The sequence below is a fragment of the Oncorhynchus mykiss genome, chromosome 14 (genome assembly GCF_013265735.2).
Source record: "Oncorhynchus mykiss isolate Arlee chromosome 14, USDA_OmykA_1.1, whole genome shotgun sequence".
Classification (NCBI taxonomy): domain Eukaryota; kingdom Metazoa; phylum Chordata; class Actinopteri; order Salmoniformes; family Salmonidae; genus Oncorhynchus; species Oncorhynchus mykiss.
Window position 1 is genome coordinate 25,875,529 of NC_048578.1, and position 20,729 is coordinate 25,896,257.

The 20,729-nt window shown below is 42.6% G+C and overlaps 1 protein-coding gene across 3 annotated transcripts in view; it reads right to left on the minus strand.

Annotated features, from left to right (window-relative positions):
- Positions 1-20,729, minus strand: part of LOC110489032 (protocadherin-1) — a 382,124-nt gene that overhangs the window by 278,158 nt on the left and 83,237 nt on the right. The window lies entirely within an intron of this gene.

The window sequence follows — 20,729 nt, forward strand, 5'->3', positions numbered from 1 at the left end:
GCCCTAGCATCTTGCAAGATTGTATAAAATATTCTGGCACTCAGAGTTTCCGCACCAGTGAGCTTGCACCAGTGAGCTACGGACAGACAGCTGTAGGCTATTTGAGCAAGGGATGAGCAGTACCGGCACCACAAATCTTCTACTGCTTGAGCTCCCGTTCCTCTTATAGAATATTAGCTCAAGAGTAGAAAAATAAACAGTACCAGCACCCAAAATGTTTACCGGAAGCTTTTTCAGTCCAAGTCAAGCACTGATAAGAAGCCCATTTTATGATGTTTCCACTGGATCAGAGCATGACATGTTTCCCTTTCACATTGAGTGGTTATCGAAAGGGAGAAAGCTGGAAAGATTTTACAAATACAATAGTTCCTCATTGTATTCTCAATGGATGTAAATACAGACTTTGTTTGCTTGCTGTTTGAGAAGCTCCACAGGTGATTAGTGGCGGTGCCAATCAGAACTACTATCAGAACCCCAAATTGGCACATTTATAGCCTACATTTTGTGCGCAGGCCAGGTAGCCTATAGGCCTACTTCTACACGTGTGCTTCCTTACTCTTACTTACAATTACTAAATTGACATAACTCGTAAATGGAATTAAATAAACCAAAAATTGTTTCTCAGAATGTAGCATAGGTTGTGCACGTTGCAAACAATGTGTCCACTCCGACAATGAGAACAGGAAGACTGGAATAATATTGAATGCATTAAAATAAATGACCGTAACCAAAGTAACCAACATTGTAGATTAGAAATTATAGGAATTAACGTTAAATGCACTACTGGTGATATGTAACGGGGGATTTATATACACTAACAATAAAACGCAAACAATTAAGTTATGAAACAATGAATGTACACAAATTGGCGGGAGAGAAGTGCATCTGGGCCATGGTCAATCCCATGTCTGCATTGGCATGCAGCATTTACAGTGATACGGCTTCAGCAGAAGTCAGGGCATTCATACTTCATGTGCTTCACTGAGTAGTGCAGTGCTGTTTTCAAGGAAGTGAGCTTGTGTTTATACAGGATGTAGCGCCGACACCTACTGTCAACCAATCATGCCAATGCAGGGCTATACAGGGCCTGCGCATGGCGATGCGGTACAGAGTTCGATTGGGCCTCTGCATTACACCCTCCATATGGAGCCCAATACCACATTTTTGAATCAAGCATAAATTGGCTTTCAGTCTAGGCCTATGCAATGGATTGGTTCACTGAGATGGGCTCAAGAAACCGCTTGACTAACACAATCTTGGTCGCCCAACAGCTTAACGACCAAACAATCTCCCAGTGGACTAATTGGGGTCAGCCCTAAATGCAATATATCTCTGCATATTCTGCAGTATATCTCTATACACACTACAGTAGGAAATATTCTACACGGACTGCACTACAACAGCACCTTAGTACTTCAATTGCAAATTGCCATCACTCATACAAAACAACAGGCAATATCATACAAGCCATAGACGACCTAGCTTACACATACTGTAAGTCATACAATTCATAGATTTAGTCTATGTATCATGAATACACAAAGCAAGGCCATTCACTAAGAACATCACATACAGAATATGATAGCAGAGAGGAAGAGGCAGAGGCAGAGGGAGTCAATGTTCCAAGCAGTTAAAACGGATGACAAAAACGAATCAATCATATGGAGAACGCCAATAACAGATCACACTGGCCCCCCTTACAGCAGAGAGAAAGGGAGGACAAAGTGGAATGGGGCTCAAGAAGAGGCAGGAGATGGAGGGAAAGAGAGATGGAAGTAAAGCCACACACGTCTGAGGGATGGAGAGAGATGGAAGGCCACACACACACACACGTCTGCCAATCTTCAGAGGGGAGGGTGCGGTAGGGGAGTAGGCGAGACGGAAGAGAGGGATGAGGAGGAGGAGGAAGACAGTGAGGAGGAAGACAGTGAGGTGTTTACAGGCCTACCAAGGCCCAGTCAGCCAACATCAATCACTCTGGGAGCGGGCGATAAATCACACCTCTTTCAAAGTTTCAAAGGAGAGACCCAGGGGAGAGGAGAGAATAGTGTGTCTGCATTAGCTAACACACACACCATGCACTGACAGAGGAATGAAGGAATGTTTAGGGTGGGTAGGGCAGGGACTGTGTATGTGAGAATTGCCTTGGCGTATAAAATATGCATTCTATAGAACTAGTTATTAGGCTCTTCAAAAACATCTGAAGGGAGTACAACCTTGAACACACACATATACACACCAATTCTCACACTAAGGCAAGCTGGATATGGCCTTGGTTGCATATGCCCACTTCACCTGAAGTCCAATTTTAGGCCAAGGTCCAACAGAAAGTTGAATTCCTTCAAAGGAATACAGTATAAGTTCAAAGAGACTTGCAGTTGAAAACATCTACAAAGAAAATTATAAAAAGTCATGTTCAGAGTTACACTGGTAAAAAACAAAGCAGGCGAGCGAGAGCAAGAGAGCGAGATGGTCACGGCTGAGGAAAAACTGGGGATTATATACATTTGTCACTGTCAGCTCTGCTTGCCTCTCCCTCATAAGTACAGAGAGGAGGCTACTCTGTTCCCACGTCCCTCCTCTTTCTCTTCTGCCTATCACCTCCTCTCCCTTCTACAGACACCACCCCTCCCCCTGTCCCTCCTCCTTCCACTGTAAACCTTTTCTCTTCTCTTTCAACAGCCTAATTTTCTTTCCTTTCTGCTTGACCTTACCGTTCTCCTTCATCCTTCTACTTGGTCTCTCTGTAGTGATGCATATTCATGGCTTATTGGCTTTCATGTCATGCTCTTAATCTCAAATGTTCTATCGTTCTTTCTGTCTTCTTTCAATCATCATTTTCCCTCCCTAGCCACTCTCCCCTCCCTTTTAACTATTCTTTCTCATCTCCCATCTCTTCTCTACTCGTCTCCAGCCCCTCCTCCACTTTCTCCTCCTCTCTCCTATCAATTCAATTCAATTCAAGGGCATTATTGGCATGGGAAACATATGTTAACATTGCCAAAGCAAGTGAAGTAGATAAATAAAACAAAAGTGAAATAAACAAAAATGAACAGTGACATTACTCACAAAAGTTCAAAAAATACATTTCAAGTGTCATGTTATGTGCAATATTTACCACAAACGTAAATATGTGTTGTATTTACAATGGTGTTTGTTCTTCACTGGTTGCCCTTTTCTTGTGGCAACAGGTCACAAATCTTGCTCCTGTGATGGCACCCAGTAGATGAATTTATCAAAATTGGGTTTGTTTAGGAATTATTTGTGGATCTTTGTAATTTTGAGGGACATATGTGACTCTAACATGGTCATATAATTGTCAGGAGGTTAGGAAGTGCAGCTCAGTTTCCACCTAATTTTGTGGGCAGCCTGCACATAGCCTGTCTTCTCTTGAGAGCCAGGTCTGTCTATGGTGGCCCGTGCTCAAAAGCAAGGCTATGTTCACTGAGTCTGCACATAGACAAAGTGTTCCTTAAATATGGGTCAGTCACAGTGTACTCTCTGTTTAGGACCAAATAGCATTCCAGTTTTCTCAGTTTTTTGTTAATTCTTTCCAATGTGTCAAGTAATTATCTTTTAGTTTTCTCATGATTTGGTTGGGTCTAATTGTGTTGCTGACCTGGGGCTCTGTGGGGTCTGTTTGTGTTTGTGAGCATATCCCCAGGACCAGTTTGCTTAGGGAGTTCTTCTTCAGGTTCATCTCTCTGTAGGTGATGGCTTTGTTGTGGAAGGTTTGGGAATCGCTTCCGTTTAGGTGGTCGTAGAATTTAACTGCTCTTTTCTGGATTTTGATAATTAGCGGGTATCGGCCTAATTCTGCTCTGCATGAATTATTTGGTGTTCTGCGTTGTACACGGAGGATCTTTCTTGCAAAGTACACAGAGGATATTTTTGCAGGCCCCAGACCTCACAAACAAATGGGGCAATGGGTTCTTTAACTGATTCAATTATTTTTTGCCAGATCTAAATTGGAATGTCGGATTTTATGTTCCTTTAGATTACCTTCTTGCCTTGTCTCTCAGATCGTACACAGCTTTGTGGAAGTAGCCTGTGGAGCTGATGTTTAGGCCAAGGTATGTATTGTTTTTGTGTGCTAGATGGAATTTTTATTTGTGGTCCTGGCAACTGGACCTTTTTTGGAACACAGTAATTTTTGTCCTACTGAGATTTAATGTCAAGGCCCAGGTCTGACAGCATCTTTGCAGAAACTCTAAGTGCTGCTGTATGCCCTCCTTGGTTGGGGACAGAAGCACCAGATCATCAGCAAACAGTAGACATTTGACTTCAGGTTCTAGTAGGGTGAGGCCGGGTGCTGCAGACTGTTCTAGTGCCCTCGCCAATTCGTTGATATACAGTACAAGTCAGAAGTTAACATACACTTAGGTTGAAGACAATTAAAACTCATTTTTTAAACCACTCCACAAATTTCTTGTTAACAAACTATAATTTTGGCAAGTCAGTTAGGACATGTACTTTGTGCATGACAAATAATTTTTCCAACAATTGTTAGCAGATTTTTACACTTGTAATTCATTGTATCACAATTCCAGTTGATCAGAGGTTTACATACACTAAGTTGACTGTGCCTGTAAACAGCTTGGAAAATTCCAGAAAATGATGTCATGGCTTTAGGAGCCTCTGATAGGCTAGTTGACATAATTTGAGTCAATTGGAGGTGAACCTGTGGATGTATTTCAAGGCCTACCTTCAAACGCAGTGCCTGTTTGCTTGACATCATGGGAAAATCAAAAGAAAATCAGCCAAGACCTCTGAAAAAAAATTGCAGACCACCACAAGTCTGGTTCATCCTTGGGAGCAATTTCCAAACACGTGAAGGTACCACATTCATCTGTACAAACAATAGTACACAAGTATAAACACCATGGGACCACGTAGCCATCATACCGCTCAGGAAGGAGATCTGTTCTGTCTCCTAGAGAAGAACGTACTTTGGTTCGAAAAGTGCAAATCAATCCCAGAACAACAGCAAAGGACCTTGTGAAGATACTGGAGAAAACAGGTACAAAAGTATCTATATCCACAGTAAAACGAGTCCTATATTGACATAAACTGAAAGGCCGCTCAGCAAGGAAAAAGCCACTGCTCAAAAACCACCACAAAAAAAGCCAGACTACGGTTTGCAACTGCACATGGGGATAAAGATTGTACTTTTTGGAGAAATGTCCTCTAGTCTGATGAAACAAAAATAGAACTGTTTGGCCATAATAACCATCGTTATGTTTGGAGGAAAAAGGGGGAGGCTTGCAGGCCGAAGAACACCATCCCAACCGTGAAGCACTGGGTTTGCAGCATCATGGTGTGGGGGTTCTTTGCTGCAAGAGGGACTGGTGCACTTCTCAAAATAGATGGCATCATGAGGTAGGAATATTATGTGGATATATTGAAGCAACATCTCAAGACATCAGTCAGGAAGTTAAAGCTTGGTCGCAAACAGGTCTTCCAAATGGACAATGACCCCAAGCAAACTTCCAAAGTTGTGGCAAAATGGCTTAAGGACAACAAAGTCAAGGTATTGGAGTGGCCATCACAATGCCCTGACCTCAATCCCACAGAACATTTGTGGGCAGAACTGAAAAAGCGTGTGCGAGCAAGGAGGCCTTACACACCTTACTTAGTGATACCAGCTCTGTCAGGAGGAATGGACCAAAATTTACCCAACTTATTGTGCGAAGCTTGTGGAAGGCTACCCGAAACATTTGACCCAAGTTAAACAATATAAAGGCAATGCTACCAAATACTGATTGAGTGTATGTAGACGTCTGACCCACTAGGAATGTGATGGAAGAAATAAAAGCTGAAATAAATAATTCTCTCTACTATTATTCTGGCATGTCATATTCTTAAAATAAAGTGGTGATCCTAACTGACCTAAAACCCTGGAAATGTTACTCGTATTAAATGTCAGGAATTGTGAAAAACTGAGTTTAAATGTTTTTGGCTAAGGTGTATGTAAACTTCGGACTTCAACTGTACATGTTGAAGAGTTTGGGGCTTAAGCTGCATCCCTGCCTAACGAACCTGTGGAAATAAAGTTTTTTCCCAATTTTAACCACACACTTGTTTGTGTACATGGATTTTGTAATGTCATATGTTTTTCCCCCAACACCACTTTCCATCAATTTGTGTATCAGACCAACAAGCCAAATTGATTCAACAACGTTTTGGAAATTAACAAAGCATGAGAACACTGCCTTCTTTTTTTTTCTTTTTTTTTGTCAATTAGGGTGTGGTAATCTTTAATAGTTGATTATACGATTTGTATTTGATCAGGTATATATTTTTTCTGTTTGTTCTTTGTTATAGGGACAAAAAGATTGGATAAGTAGTTAACCCATACATCTCCGTTTTGGATAGATAACTGTGTTGTTGTTTGTTTAGTATTTTCCATGGATTCCTCAATTCACCTAGAGCTGATATCTGACATGCTGTTCCTTTTTTATTCGTAGTGTATTTCTGTATTATTTTAGTAATTCACCATAGGTTTTCTGGGTTTCTATGTTTTTGGTTGTGTATGTTTCGCAATTAATTTCTTAGCTTTTTGTATTCTTCATAAAACCATTTGTCATTTTTTGTTAAATTTCTGTTTATCAATTTTTAGATTTGATAGGAAGCTGTGAGGTAAATACACTGTTTAGGTTTTCTACAGCCAAGTTTACACCTTCACTATTACAGTAAAACATTTTGTCCAGTTAAAAGGGATTGCATTTGTTGTTGCCTAATTGATTTTTGGTAGGTTTCCACACTACTTTCATTCCATCCATAGCAATATTATTAAGTTCCTTTGGCTTTGAATCCTCATGATTGAGTAGCGCTCTGTTCAAGTACTGATTTAGCTGTGATCTGAGAGGAGTGTCAGTGGGCTGACTGTGAATGCTCTGAGAGACTCTGGGTTGAGGTCAGTGATAAAGTAGTCTACAGTACTACTGCCAAGAGATGAGCTATAGTTGTACTTACCTTAGCAGTCCCTTCGAATCCTACCATTGACTACGTACACACCCAGCATGCGACAGAGCAGCAGGAGTTTTGACCTGTTTTTGTTGGTTATTTTGTCATAGTTGTACCTAGGAGGGAATATGGGGGAGGGAATGCTGTCATCTCCAGGTACATGTTGTCCCCCTTGTGTGCTGAGGGTGTCATGTTCTTGTCCAGTTCTGGCATTTAGGTCGACACAGACCAGTACATGTCTCTGGGCCTGGAAATATGGGAATTGTAGTGGGGGGTATAGGTAGCACACAGGAGGACATTTTTCTCTGTTAAGATCATTTCCTTTTGAAATTCTAGCCAAAATGTTCCTCTATACCATGTCTCTTGTAGGATGACAATGTCTGTATTTCTGATTTCTTTGGTGAAGTCCAGGTTCCTGCTCTTTAGGCCAAAGGCCTATACCTCTCTCCTCTTATCTCTGGCTAATTCTCAAGGTTATGTTGATACAGCCTCAGCCCACTCACCCCCCCCCCCCCCCCCCTCATTAGAATCCTTCACAGCTGTGACATGGCCTAAAAAGACAGCCAAATGATGAAGAATGTGTCAGTGAAAACTGAGACAATGTACTGTGCAAGCACACCTTCCCGCTCGGGCTACAGACAAAGATCTGCTATGGATTCTCTCTCTCGCGCGCGCTGCAAGCTTACCTGGAATATTTCCATCCCTGTGTGTGTGTGTTGTTGGGGATGATAAGGCTGTCTGCAGGGCTACATAAGGCCTTGGGCTCTGCATCCTGATCCCTTATCTGTGGCATCATCCAAAGGTGTATCCACACACACACACAGAAAGACAGGCAATGCAAAACAGGTATGTGCTCTATGCTCAAACGTACATACCCCAAGAGCACACTGGCTTCTTTGCCATGAAAGACACAACTGTTGTTACAGACCAATTCAGTAACAATTGTGGATTACGTCATGAGGCCACGAGCACAATCCATGGAATTGCTCTACACAACTGTTAGTCACAAGCTCAATGTCATTTGGGATATGTAGCTTGTGTGTATGTGTGTACCAGAGAAGATGAAACACTGTACGAAACCTAGAGGCTCAACTCCTGTATAATAGAGCAAATTAAGTTCTAGAGGCTCAAGGCCTGTATAATAGGGCAAAGATACACACATTTCTCCCACATCTTCATCAACTTCAGCTTTTAGTTTACAAATGGCCTGGGTGTAGGGGATCTCTCTACCTGTGTCCCTACATACTCCCTCCTTTTGACCATAGGGAATAGGGGTGCACCCTCTCTCTTGACCATAGGGGCACACCCTTTCTCTTGACCATAGGGAACAGGGGCGCACCATAATTATAACTAAAAACACCATCTCGTTCCCGGTCTCAATCACCCTCACCTCTTTATCTACTTCCATCTCTTGCTTTTTTACCCCTCTTATGTTTTCAGTGTGTTTCTTCTATCGTAACATGCTTCTCTTTCTGTCACTCCTCCCATTCTCTTTCTCTCCCTCCTTTTCCTTCCATCCTGAGCATGTAATTGTATGTTGAGGTGGTGCCACCTCCCCATTTAAATCCATGAGACATGTAACACAAGTATTAGTCTGCTGGTTTATATACAGGGAGCCAGGTGATGAAAAAACCCATAAGAAACTAAAATTATATGTTTGGCGTAGAGTTCTGTCTCCGGGCCCATGTGAAGTCTAGAGGGAATTCATTTCTCGGCGGTGGAGGGTTTTTAGCCGGCGCCTTTGAAAGGGGTGTTTGAATGAGTGGAAAGAGAGGGATGAACATGGACAAAGGTGGACAAAACGAAGAGGGAGAAGAGCGCTGAGGCTAATGGATTTATTCATTATCGTGTGATGTTGATAGGGAGAGAGGAGAGGGGAGGCTGTCAACGAGGCCTGAGAACACCCAATGTTACACTAGAATAACACTGCACCACATCACCAATGGAAGTAGCTCGTAGTCTAGTAGAAGTAGCAGCAGAGTAGTAGTAGTGGTGGTGACATTAGTAGCAGCAGCAGTAGAATTGGTGACAGTAGTAGTAGTAGCAGCAGCAGCAGTAGTAGTAGTAGAAGCAGCAGTAGAGATGTGCAAAGTAGTAGTAGCAGCAGTAGAAATGGTGATAGTAGAGATGGTGATAGTAGTGGTAGTAGTAGTAGCAGCAGTAGTAGTAGTAGTAGTAGTAGTAGAAGCAGCAGTAGGGATGTGCAAAGTAGTAGTAGCAGCAGTAGTGATGGTGATAGCAGTAGTGATAGTAGTAGTAGCAGCAGTAGAGATGGTGATAGTAGTAGTGATAGTAGTAGTAGCAGCAGTAGAGATGGTGATAGTAGTAGTGATAGTAGTAGTAGTAGTAGTAGTAGCAGCAGTAGAGATGGTGATAGTAGTAGTGATAGTAGTAGTAGTAGTAGTAGTGATGGTGATAGTAGTAGTGATAGTAGTAGTAGTAGTAGTAGTAGCAGCAGTAGTGATGGTGATAGTAGTAGTGATAGTAGTCGTACTAGTGATAGTATTGGTAGCAGCAGTAGAGATGGTGATAGTAGTAGTAGTAGTAGTAGTAGCAGCAGCAGCAGTAGTAGTAGTAGTAGAAGCAGCAGTAGGGATGTGCAAAGTAGTAGTAGCAGCAGTAGTGATGGTGATAGTAGTAGTCATAGTAGTCGTACTAGTGTTAGTAGTGGTAGCAGCAGTAGAGATGGTGATAGTAGAGATGGTGATAGTAGTAGTAGCAGCAGTAGTAATGGTGGTAGTAATAGTGAAAGTAGAAGTAGTAGTATAGTAGTAGTAGTAGTGATATTAGCAGTAGTAGTAGTAGTAGCAGTGATGGTGAAAGTAGTCGTAGTACTACCAGTAGTAGTGATAGTGATAGTAGAAGTAGAGATGGTGAAAGCAGTAGTAGTAGTAGCAGCAGCAGTATTAATGGTGATGGTTGTAGTGATGGAGATAGTTTTTTTTTATTTTTTATTTCACCTTTATTTAACCAGGTAGGCTAGTTGAGAACAAGTTCTCATTTGCAACTGCGACCTGGCCAAGATAAGGCATAGCAGTGTGAACAGACAACACAGAGTTACACATGGAGTAAACTATTAACAAGTCAATAACACAGTAGAAAAAAAGGGGAGTCTATATATACATTGTGTGCAAAAGGCATGAGAAGGTAGGCAAATAATTACAATTATGCAGATTAACACTGGAGTGATAAATGATCAGATGGTTATGTACAGGTAGAGATTGGTGTGCAAAAGAGCAGAAAAATAAAAATAAATAAATAAAAACAGTATGGGGATGAGGTAGGTGAAAATGGGTGGGCTATTTACCAATAGACTATGTACAGCTGCAGCGATCGGTTAGCTGCTCGGATAGCAGATGTTTGAAGTTGGTGAGGGAGATAAAAGTCTCCAACTTCAGCGATTTTTGCAATTCGTTCCAGTCACAGGCAGCAGAGAACTGGAACGAAAGGCGGCCAAATGAGGTGTTGGCTTTAGGGATGATCAGTGAGATACACCTGCTGGAGCGCGTGCTACGGATGGGTGTTGCCATCGTAACCAGTGAGCTGAGATAAGGCGGAGCTTTACCTAGCATGGACTTGTAGATGACCTGGAGCCAGTGGGTCTGGCGACGAATATGTAGCGAGGGCCAGCCGACTAGAGCATACAAGTCGCAGTGGTGGGTGGTATAAGGTGCTTTAGTGACAAAACGGATGGCACTGTGATAAACTGCATCCAGTTTGCTGAGTAGAGTGTTGGAAGCAATTTTGTAGATGACGTCGCCGAAGTCGAGGATCGGTAGTATAGTCAGTTTTACTAGGGTAAGTTTGGCGGCGTGAGTGAAGGAGGCTTTGTTGCGGAATAGAAAGCCGACTCTTGATTTGATTTTCGATTGGAGATGTTTGATATGGGTCTGGAAGGAGAGTTTAGAGTCTAGCCAGACACCTAGGTACTTATAGATGTCCACATATTCAAGGTCGGAACCATCCAGGGTGGTGATGCTGGTCAGGCGTGCGGGTGCAGGCAGCGAACGGTTGAAAAGCATGCATTTGGTTTTACTAGCGTTTAAGAGCAGTTGGAGGCCACGGAAGGAGTGCTGTATGGCATTGAAGCTCGTTTGGAGGTTAGATAGCACAGTGTCCAAGGACGGGCCGGAAGTATATAGAATGGTGTCGTCTGCGTAGAGGTGGATCAGGGAATCGCCCGCAGCATGAGAAACATCATTGATATATACAGAGAAAAGAGTCGGCCCGAGAATTGAACCCTGTGGCACCCCCATAGAGACTGCCAGGGGACCGGACAGCATGCCCTCCGATTTGACACACTGAACTCTGTCTGCAAAGTAATTGGTGAACCAGGCAAGGCAGTCATCCGAAAAACCGAGGCTACTGAGTCTGCCGATAAGAATACGGTGATTGACAGAGTCGAAAGCCTTGGCAAGGTCTATGAAGACGGCTGCACAGTACTGTCTTTTATCGATGGCGGTTATGATATCGTTTAGTACCTTGAGCGTGGCTGAGGTACACCCGTGACCGGCTCGGAAACCAGATTGCACAGCGGAGAAGGTACGGTGGGATTCAAGATGGTCAGTGACCTGTTTGTTGACTTGGCTTTCGAAGACCTTAGATAGGCAGGGCAGGATGGATATAGGTCTGTAACAGTTTGGGTCCAGGGTGTCGCCCCCTTTGAAGAGGGGGATGACTGCGGCAGCTTTCCAATCCTTGGGGATCTCAGACGATATGAAAGAGAGGTTGAACAGGCTGGTAATAGGGGTTGCGACAATGGCGGCGGATAGTTTCAGGAATAGAGGGTCCAGATTGTCCAGCCCAGCTGATTTGTACGGGTCCAGGTTTTGCAGCTCTTTCAGGACATCTGCTATCTGGATTTGGGTAAAGGAGAACCTGGAGAGGCTTGGGCGAGTAGCTGCGGGGGGGGGGGAGCTGTTGTCCGAGGTTGGAGTAGCCAGGCGGAAGGCATGGCCAGCCGTTGAGAAATGCTTGTTGAAGTTTTCGATAATCATGGATTTATCGGTGGTGACCATGTTACCTAGTCTCAGTGCAGTGGGCAGCTGGGAGGAGGTGCTCTTGTTCTCCATGGACTTCACAGTGTCCCAGAACTTTTTGGAGTTGGAGCTACAGGATGCAAACTTCTGCCTGAAGAAGTTGGCTTTAGCTTTCCTGACTGACTGTGTGTATTGGTTCCTGACTTCCCTGAACAGTTGCATATCGCGGGGACTATTCGATGTTAGCGCAGTCCGCCACAGGATGTTTTTGTGCTGGTCGAGGGCAGTCAGGTCTGGAGTGAACCAGGGGCTATATCTGTTCTTAGTTCTGCATTTTTTGAACGGAGCATGCTTATCTAAAATGGTGAGGAAGTTACTTTTAAAGAAAGACCAGGCATCCTCAACTGACGGGATGAGGTCAATGTCCTTCCAGGATACCCGGGCCAGGTCGATTAGAAAGGCCTGCTCACAGAAGTGTTTTAGGGAGCGTTTGACAGTGATGAGGGGTGGTCGTTTGACTGCGGCTCCGTAGCGGATACAGGCAATGAGGCAGTGATCGCTGAGATCCTGGTTGTAGACAGCGGAGGTGTATTTGGAGGGCCAGTTGGTCAGGATGACGTCAATGAGGGTGCCCTTGTTTACAGAGTTAGGGTTGTACCTGGTGGGTTCCTTGATGATTTGAGTGAGATTGAGGGCATCTAGCTTAGATTGTAGGACTGCCGGGGTGTTAAGCATATCCCAGTTTAGGTCACCTAACAGAACAAACTCTGAAGCTAGATGGGGGGCGATCAATTCACAAATGGTGTCCAGGGCACAGCTGGGAGCTGAGGGGGGTCGGTAGCAGGCGGCAACAGTGAGAGACTTATTTCTGGAGAGAGTAATTTTCAAAATTAGTAGTTCGAACTGTTTGTAGTAGTAGTAGTAGTAGAGATGGTGATAGTAGTAGTGATGGTGATAGTAGTATCAGAAGCAGAGATGGTAATCGTAGTAGTGGTAGTAGAAGTAGTAGTAGAGATGGTGATAGTAGTAGTAGCAGCAGCAGTAATGGTGAAAGTAGTAGTAGTGATAGTAGTAGTAGTCGTAGTAGAGATGGTGATAGTAGAGATGCTGATAGTAGTAGTAGCAGCAGTAGTAATGGTGGTAGTAGTACTAGTGAAAGTAGAAGTAGTAGTATAGTAGTAGTAGTAGTAGTGATAATAGCAGTAGTAGTGGTAGTAGTAGCAGTGATGGTGAAAGTAGTCATAGTACTAGCAGTAGTAGTGATAGTGATAGTAGAAGTAGAGATGGTGAAAGCAGTAGTAGTAGTAGCAGCAGCAGTATTAATGGTGATGGTTGTAGTGATGGAGATAGTAGTATTAGTAGTAGTAGAGATGGTGATAGTAGTAGTGATGGTGATAGTAGTAGCAGAAGCAGAGATGGTAATCTTAGTAGTAGTAGTAGAAGTAGTAGTAGAGATGGTGATAGTAGTAGTGATGGTGCTAGTAGTAGCAGCAGCAGTATTAATGGTGATGGTTGTAGTGATGGAGATAGTAGTAGTAGTAGTAGTAGTAGAGATGGTGATAGTAGTAGTGATGGTGATAGTAGTAGCAGAAGCAGATATGGTAATCGTAGTAGTAGTAGTAGAAGTAGTAGTAGAGATGGTGATAGTAGTAGTAGTAGCAGTAGTAATGGTGAAAGTAGTAGTAGTGATAGTAGTAGTAGTAGTAGTAGTAGTAGTAGAATAGATGGTGATAGTAGTAGCAGTAGTAGTAGTGGTGATGGTGATAGTAGTAGTAGCAGCAGCATCAATAATGGTGATAGCAGTAGTAGTAAAGATGGTGATAGTAGTGATGGTGATAGTAGTAGTAGTAGCAGCAGCAACAGTAATGGTGGTAGTAGTAGTAGTAGTAGTAGTCGTAGTAGTGATGGTGATAGTAGTAGTCATAGAGATGGTTATAGTAGTAGTCGAAGCAGAAGTAGTAATCGTGATAGTAGTAGTAGTCGTAGAGATGGTGAGAGTAGTAGTAGTAGGTAAAATGGTGATATTATGATTAGTAGTAGTAGTTATGGTGCTGATAGTAGTAGTAGTAGTAGTAGCAGTAGTAGTAGTACTAATGGTGATAGTAGTAGTAGTGGTAGAACTAGTGATGGTGATAGAAGTAATGGTAGTAGTAGTAGAAGTTGCATTAGCAGTAGTGATGGTGAAAGTAGTATTTATGGTAATTATAGTGATAGAAGTGATGGTAGTAGTAATAGTAGTGGTGGTAGCAGCAGCAGCAGAAGTAATGTGATAGTAGTAGAGATGGTAGTAGTAGTAGTAGTAGCAGCAGCGATGTGATAGTTGTATTAGTAGTGTTGTGATAGAAGTAGTAGTAGTGATGGAGACAGTAGCTGCAATAGCAGTAATGATGTAGTAGTAGGAGTGGTAGTAGTAGTGATGGTGGTAGTGGTAGTAGTTTTTGTGATGGTGATAGTACTAGTAGTGATGGGGATAGTAGTAGTAGTGATGGTGATAGTAATGATGGTGATAGTAGATGTAGTAGCAGTAGCAATGTGATAGTAGTAGTGGCGATGATGATGGTAGTGGTAGTAGTAGTTGTAATAGTGATAGTAGTAGTTACAACAGTAGTAGTGATGTGACAGTTGTGGTGGTAGAAGTAGCAGTAGTAGCAGCAGTAGCAGTAGTAGTAGCAATGGTGATAAAAGTAGTTGCAACAAGTAGTGATGTGGCAGTTGTGGTGACAGTTGTGGTAGTAGATGTAATGGTAGTAGTAATAGTGATGACGATAGTAGTAGTGATGTGACAGTTGTGGTGGTAGAAGTAGTAGTAGTAGTAGTAGTAGCAGTAGGACTAATATTGATAGTAGTAGTAGTGATGGTGATAGAAGTAATGGTGATAGTAGTACTAGTGGTTGTGATAGTAGTAGAGACAGTGATTGTAGTAGTAGTAGTAGTAGTAGTAGAAGTAGTAGTAGTAGTAGCAGCAGCAGCGATGTGATAGCAGTAGTTGTATTAGTAGTGATGTGATAGTAGTAGTAGTAGTAGTTGTTGCAATAGCAGTAGTAGTAATAGTAGTGATGTGATAGAACTAGTATTAGTGGTCATGGTGATAGTGATTGTATTTAGTGATGATGATGATGATAGTAATAATGGTGATAGTAGTTGTAGTGATGATGATGATAGTGGTAGTAGTATTTGTAATAGTGATGGTGATAGGAGTAGTAGTGATGTGATAAATGTGGTGGTAGTAGTGGTAGTTGTAGTACTGATAATAGTGATGGTGATAGTAGTAGTTCCAACAGGAGTAGTGACGTAACACTTGTGGTGGTTGAAGTAGTAGTAGTAGCAGCAGCAGGACTAATGTTGATAGTAGTAGTGTTAGTAGTAGTGATGGTGATATTAGTAGTGATGGAAATTATAGTGGTAGAAGTGATGGTGAAAGTAGCAGTAGTAGTAGTGATGGTGATAGTAGTAGTAGTAGCAGTAGTGCTGATGGTGATAGTAGTAGAGACGGTGATGATGGTAGAAGTAGTAGTAGAAGTAGTAGTAGCAGCATGGATGTGATGTAGTAGTCGTATTAGTAGTTCTAGTGATTGTGATAGTGGTGATGTGATAGTAGAAGTAGTAATAGTAGTGATGTGATAGTAGTAGTAGTAGTAGTAGTAGTTGCAATAGCAGTAGTGATGTAGTAGTAGTAGTGACAATGATAGTGGTAGTAGTAGTTGTGATGGGGAAAGTATTAGTAGTGACGGTGATAGAAGTTGTAGTAGTAGTAGTAGTGATGGTGATAGAAGAAGTAGTAGTAGTAGTGATGGTGATAGTCTTCACAGTGATGGTTATAGTAGTAGTAGTGATGGTTATAATAATAGTAGTAGTAGTCGTAGTAGTAATAGTAGTAGTAGCAGCAGCAGCGATGTGATAGTAGTAGTAGTGATGGTGGTGGTAGTAGTGGTATTAATAGTGATGGTGATAGTAGTTGCTACAGTAGTAGTGATGATGTGACAGTAGTGGTGGTAGAAGAAGTAGTAGTAGCAGTAGTGGTGATAATGATAGTAGTAGTGATAGTGACAGTAGTAGTAGTAGTGATAGTAATGGTGATGATTGTAGTTGTAGTAGTAGCAGCAGCAGCAGCAGTAGTAGTAGTAGCAGCAGCAGCAGTAGCAGCAATGTGATAGTAGTAATAGTAGAGGTGACGATGATGGTCGTATTAGTGGTAAAGGCTCCAGGTCATCTACAAGACCCTGCTAGGTAAAGTCCCCTCTTATCTCAGCTCGCTGGTCACCATAGCGGCACCCACCTGTAGCACGCGCTCCAGCAGGTATATCTCTGGTCACCCCGAAAAACAATTCTTCCTTTGGCCGCCTCTCCTACCAGTTCTCTGCTACCAATGACTGGAACGAACTACAAAAATCTCTGAAACTGGAAACACATCTCCCTCACTAGCTTTAAGCACTAGCTATCAGAGCAGCTCACAGATTACTGCACCTGTACATAGCCCATCTATAATTTAGCCCAAGCAACTACCTCTCCCCCTACTGTATTTATTTATTTATTTTACTCCTTTGCACCCCATTATTTCTATCTCTACTTTGCACATTCTTCCACTGCAAATCTACCATTCCAGTGTTTTACTTGCTATATTGTATTTACTTCGCCACCATGGCCTTTTTTTTTGCCTTTACCTCCCTTATCTCACCTCATTTGCTCACATTGTATATAGACTTATTTATCTGTATCATTGACTGTATGTTTGTTTTACTCCATGTGTAACTCTGTGTTGTTGTATGTGTCGAACTGCTCTGCTTTATCTTGGCCAGGTCGCAACTGGAAATGAGAACTTGTTCTCAACTAGCTTACCTGGTTAATGAAAGGTTCAGTAAAAATACAAACAAAATAAAAAAGTAGTAGTAATAGTGATGGTAGTAGTTACAACATTAGTAGTGATGTGACAGTAGTGGTGGTAGTAGTAGCAGTGATGTGACAGTAGTAGCAGTAGTACTAGTGTTGATGTGACAGTAGTAGTATGGTGATACTGTAATAGGAGCGGTAGTAGCAGTGATGTGTTAGTAGTAGTGGTGATGGGGAAAGTCGTAGTGGTGATGGGAATAGTAGTATTAGTAGTAGTAGTAGTAGTAGTAGTAGTAGTATTGATGGTGGTAGGAGTAGTGATAGTAGAAGTTGTGATGGAGATAATAATAGTGGTATTAGTAGTTGTAGTTGCAGTGAAGGTGATGGTGGTAGTGGTAGTAGTTATGGGGATAGTAAAAGTGGTATTGGTAGTAGTATTAGAGGATGTAGCAATGGTTGTAGTAGTAATGGTGATAGTAGTAGTAGTAGTAGTAACAATGGTGATAGTAGTAGTAATAATGGTGATAGTAGTAGTAGTAATGGTGATCGGGATAGTAGTAGTAGTAGTAGTAGTTTTAGTAGTAGTGGTGACAGTAGTAGTAGTAGTAGTAGTAATCGTGACAGTAGTAGTAGCAGTAGTAATGGTGTTAGTAGTAGCAGTAGTAATGGTCAAAATAGTAGTAGTAATGGTGATAGTAGTAGTAGCAATGGTGATAGTAGTAGTAGTAGTAGTAATGGTGATAGTAGTAGTAGTAGTAGTAATGGTGATAGTAGTAGTAGTAGTAATGGTTATAGTAGTAGTAGTAATGTTTATAGTAGTAGTAGTAGTAATAGTAATGTTGATAGTAGTAGTAGTAGTAGCAGTAATGGTGATAGTAGTAGTAGTCATAGTAATGGTGATAGTAGTAGTAGTCTTAGTAATGGTGATAGTAGTAGTCGTAGTAATGGTGATAGTAATGATGATAGTTGTAGTAATGGTGATAGTAATGGTGATAGTAGTTATGGTGGTGATGGTGATAGCAGTAGTGGTGGTGTCAAGGATAGCAGTCGTGGTGGTGACGGTGATAGCAGTCGTGGTGGTGACGGAGATAGTAGTCGTAGTGGTGATGGTGATAGTAGTCATAGTCATAGTGGTGACGGTGATAGTAGTCAGTGGTGACGGTGCTGGTAGTCATAGTGGTGACGTTGATAGTAGTAGTAGTAGTAATGGTGATAGTAGTAGTAGTAATGGTGATAGTAATGGTGATAGTAGTTATGGTGGTGACGGTGATATCAGTCGTGGTGGTGACAATGATAGCAGTCGAGGTGGTGACGGTGATAGCAGTCGTGGTGGTGATGGTGATAGCAGTCGTGGTGGTGACGGTGATAGCAGTCGTGGTTGTGACGGTGATAGCAGTTGTGGTTGTGACGGTGATACCAGTCGTGGTGGTGACAGTGATAGCAGTCGTGGTGGTGACAATGATAGCAGTCGTGGTTGTGACGGTATTAGCAGTCGTGGTGGTGACGGTGATAGCAGTCGTGGTGGTGACAGTGATAGCAGTCGTGGTGGTGACAATGATAGCAGTCGTGGTGGTGACGGTGATAGCAGTCGTAGTGGTGATGGTGATAGCAGTCGTGGTTGTGACGGTGATAGCAGTCGTGGTTGTGACAGTGATAGCAGTCGTGGTTGTGACAGTGATAGCAGTCGTGGTTGTGACGGTGATAGCAGGTGTGGTTGTGACGGTGATAGCAGTCATGGTTGTGACGGTGATAGCAGTCGTAGTGGTGACGGTGATAGCAGTAGTAGTTATGTGGATAGTAGTACTTGTATTAGTAGTAATGGTGATAGTGGTGGTGATGGTGATAGCAGTAGTAGTGTTTATGGTGATAGTTGTAGTAGTGGTGATGGTGATAGTAGAATTGGTATTAGTAGTGGTAGTAAACATAGTAGTAGTAGTAGTAGTGATGGTGATAGTAGTAGTAATAGAAATAGTAGTGATGATGGGGATAGTAGTAGTAGTGGTTATGGTGAGAATAGTAGTAATGGTGATAGTGGTAGTGGTATTGGTAGAATTGGTGAAAGTAGTAGTAGTAGTAGTAGTTTTAGTGATGGTGAAAGTAGCAGAAATAGTAATGGGGAAAGTAATGGGTAGTAGTAGTGGTGATGGGGAAAGTAGTAGTAGTAGTAGTAGTAGCAGTAGTGGTGGTGATAGTAGTAGTGATGGTAGTATTAGTAGTGGTAATAGTGATGATAGTAGTACAAATAGTATTGGTGATGGTGAAAGTAGTAGTAGTAGAAGTTGTGGTGTTGGTTGTAGTGATGATGATATCAGTAGTGATGGTGATAGTAGTAGTAGTGGTATTAGTATTAATGGTGAGAGAAGTAGTAGTGGTGTTAGTAGTAGTGTGGATGGGGTTAGTAAAAGTTGTTTTAGTAGTAGTAGTGGTATTAGCAGTAGTAGTGGTAGCAGTAGTGATGGAGATATTATTAATGATAGTGAAAGTAGTAGTAGTATAAATTGTAGTGGTGATGGCAATGGTAGTAGTAGTATTGATGGGGTAGTAGTATTAGTAGTGGTGGAGGTGATAGTAGTAGTAGTATAAATAGTAGTGGTGGTTGTGATAGTGGTAGTGGTGGTGATGGGAATGGTAGTAGTAGTAGCAGTAGTGGTGAACGTATTAGTGATGGTAATAGTAGTAGTGGTAATGGGGACAGTAGTAGTGGTATTTTTGGTTTTGGTGTTCAAAATCTCAGCAAGAAAAGAAACGTCCCTTTTTTCAGGACCCTGTCTTTCAAAGATAATTCGTAAAAATCCAAATAACTTCACAGATCTTATTTGTAAAGGGTTTAAACACAGTTTCCCATGCTTGTTCAATGACCCATAAACAATTAATGAACATGCACTGTTAAAACATGCACACTAAAACATGCACACTAAAACACTAACAGCTTATAGACGGTAGGCAATTAAGGTCAAAGTTATGGAAACTTAGGGCACTAAGGAGAACTTTCTACTGACTCTGAAAAACTTCATTTGAAAGCTGCCCAGGGTCCCTGCTCAACTGCGTGAAAGTGCCTTAGCTATACTGCAAGGAGGCATGAGGACTGCAGATGTGGCCAGGGCAATACATTGCCATGTCCATACTGTGAGACGCCTAAGACAGCGCTACAGGGAGACAGGACGGACAGCTGTCGGGCTCGCAGTGGCAGACCATGTTTAACAACACCTAGGATTGGTACATCCGAAAATCACACCTGTGGGACAGGTACAGGATGGCAACAACAACTGCACGAGTTACACCAGGAACACACAATCCCTTCGTCAGTGCTCAGACTGTCCACAATAGGCTGAGAGAGGCTGTACTGAGGGCTTGTAGGTCTGTTGTAAGGCAGGACCTTACCTCACCAGCAACAACGTCGCCTACCAACCCACCATCGCTGGACCAGACAGGACTGGCAAAAAGTGCTCTTCTCTGACGAGTCGCGGTATTGTCTCACCTGGGTGATAGTAGGATTCACGTTTATCGTCAAAGGAATGAGCGTTACACCGAGGCCTGCACTCTGGAGCGGGATCGAAGCGAGGCGGCCATCTCTGTCGGCGCCGGATCGATTTGGAGGTGGAGGGTCCGTCATGGTTTGGGGCGGTGTGTCACAGCATCATCGGATTGAGCTTGTTGTCATTGCAGGCAATCTCAACGCTGTCCGTTACAGGGAAGACATCCTCCTCCCTCATCTGGTACCCTTCCTGCAGGCTCATCCTGACATGACCCTCCAGCATGACAATGCCACCAGCCATACTGCTCGTTCTGAGCGTGATATCCTGCAAGACATTAATGTCAGTGTTCTGCCATGGCCAGCGAAGAGCCCGGATCTCAATCCCATTGAGCCCGGATCTCAACCCATTGAGCCCGTCTGGGACATGTTGGATCAGAGGTTGAGGGCAAGGGTCATTCCCCCCAGAAATGTCCGGGAACTTG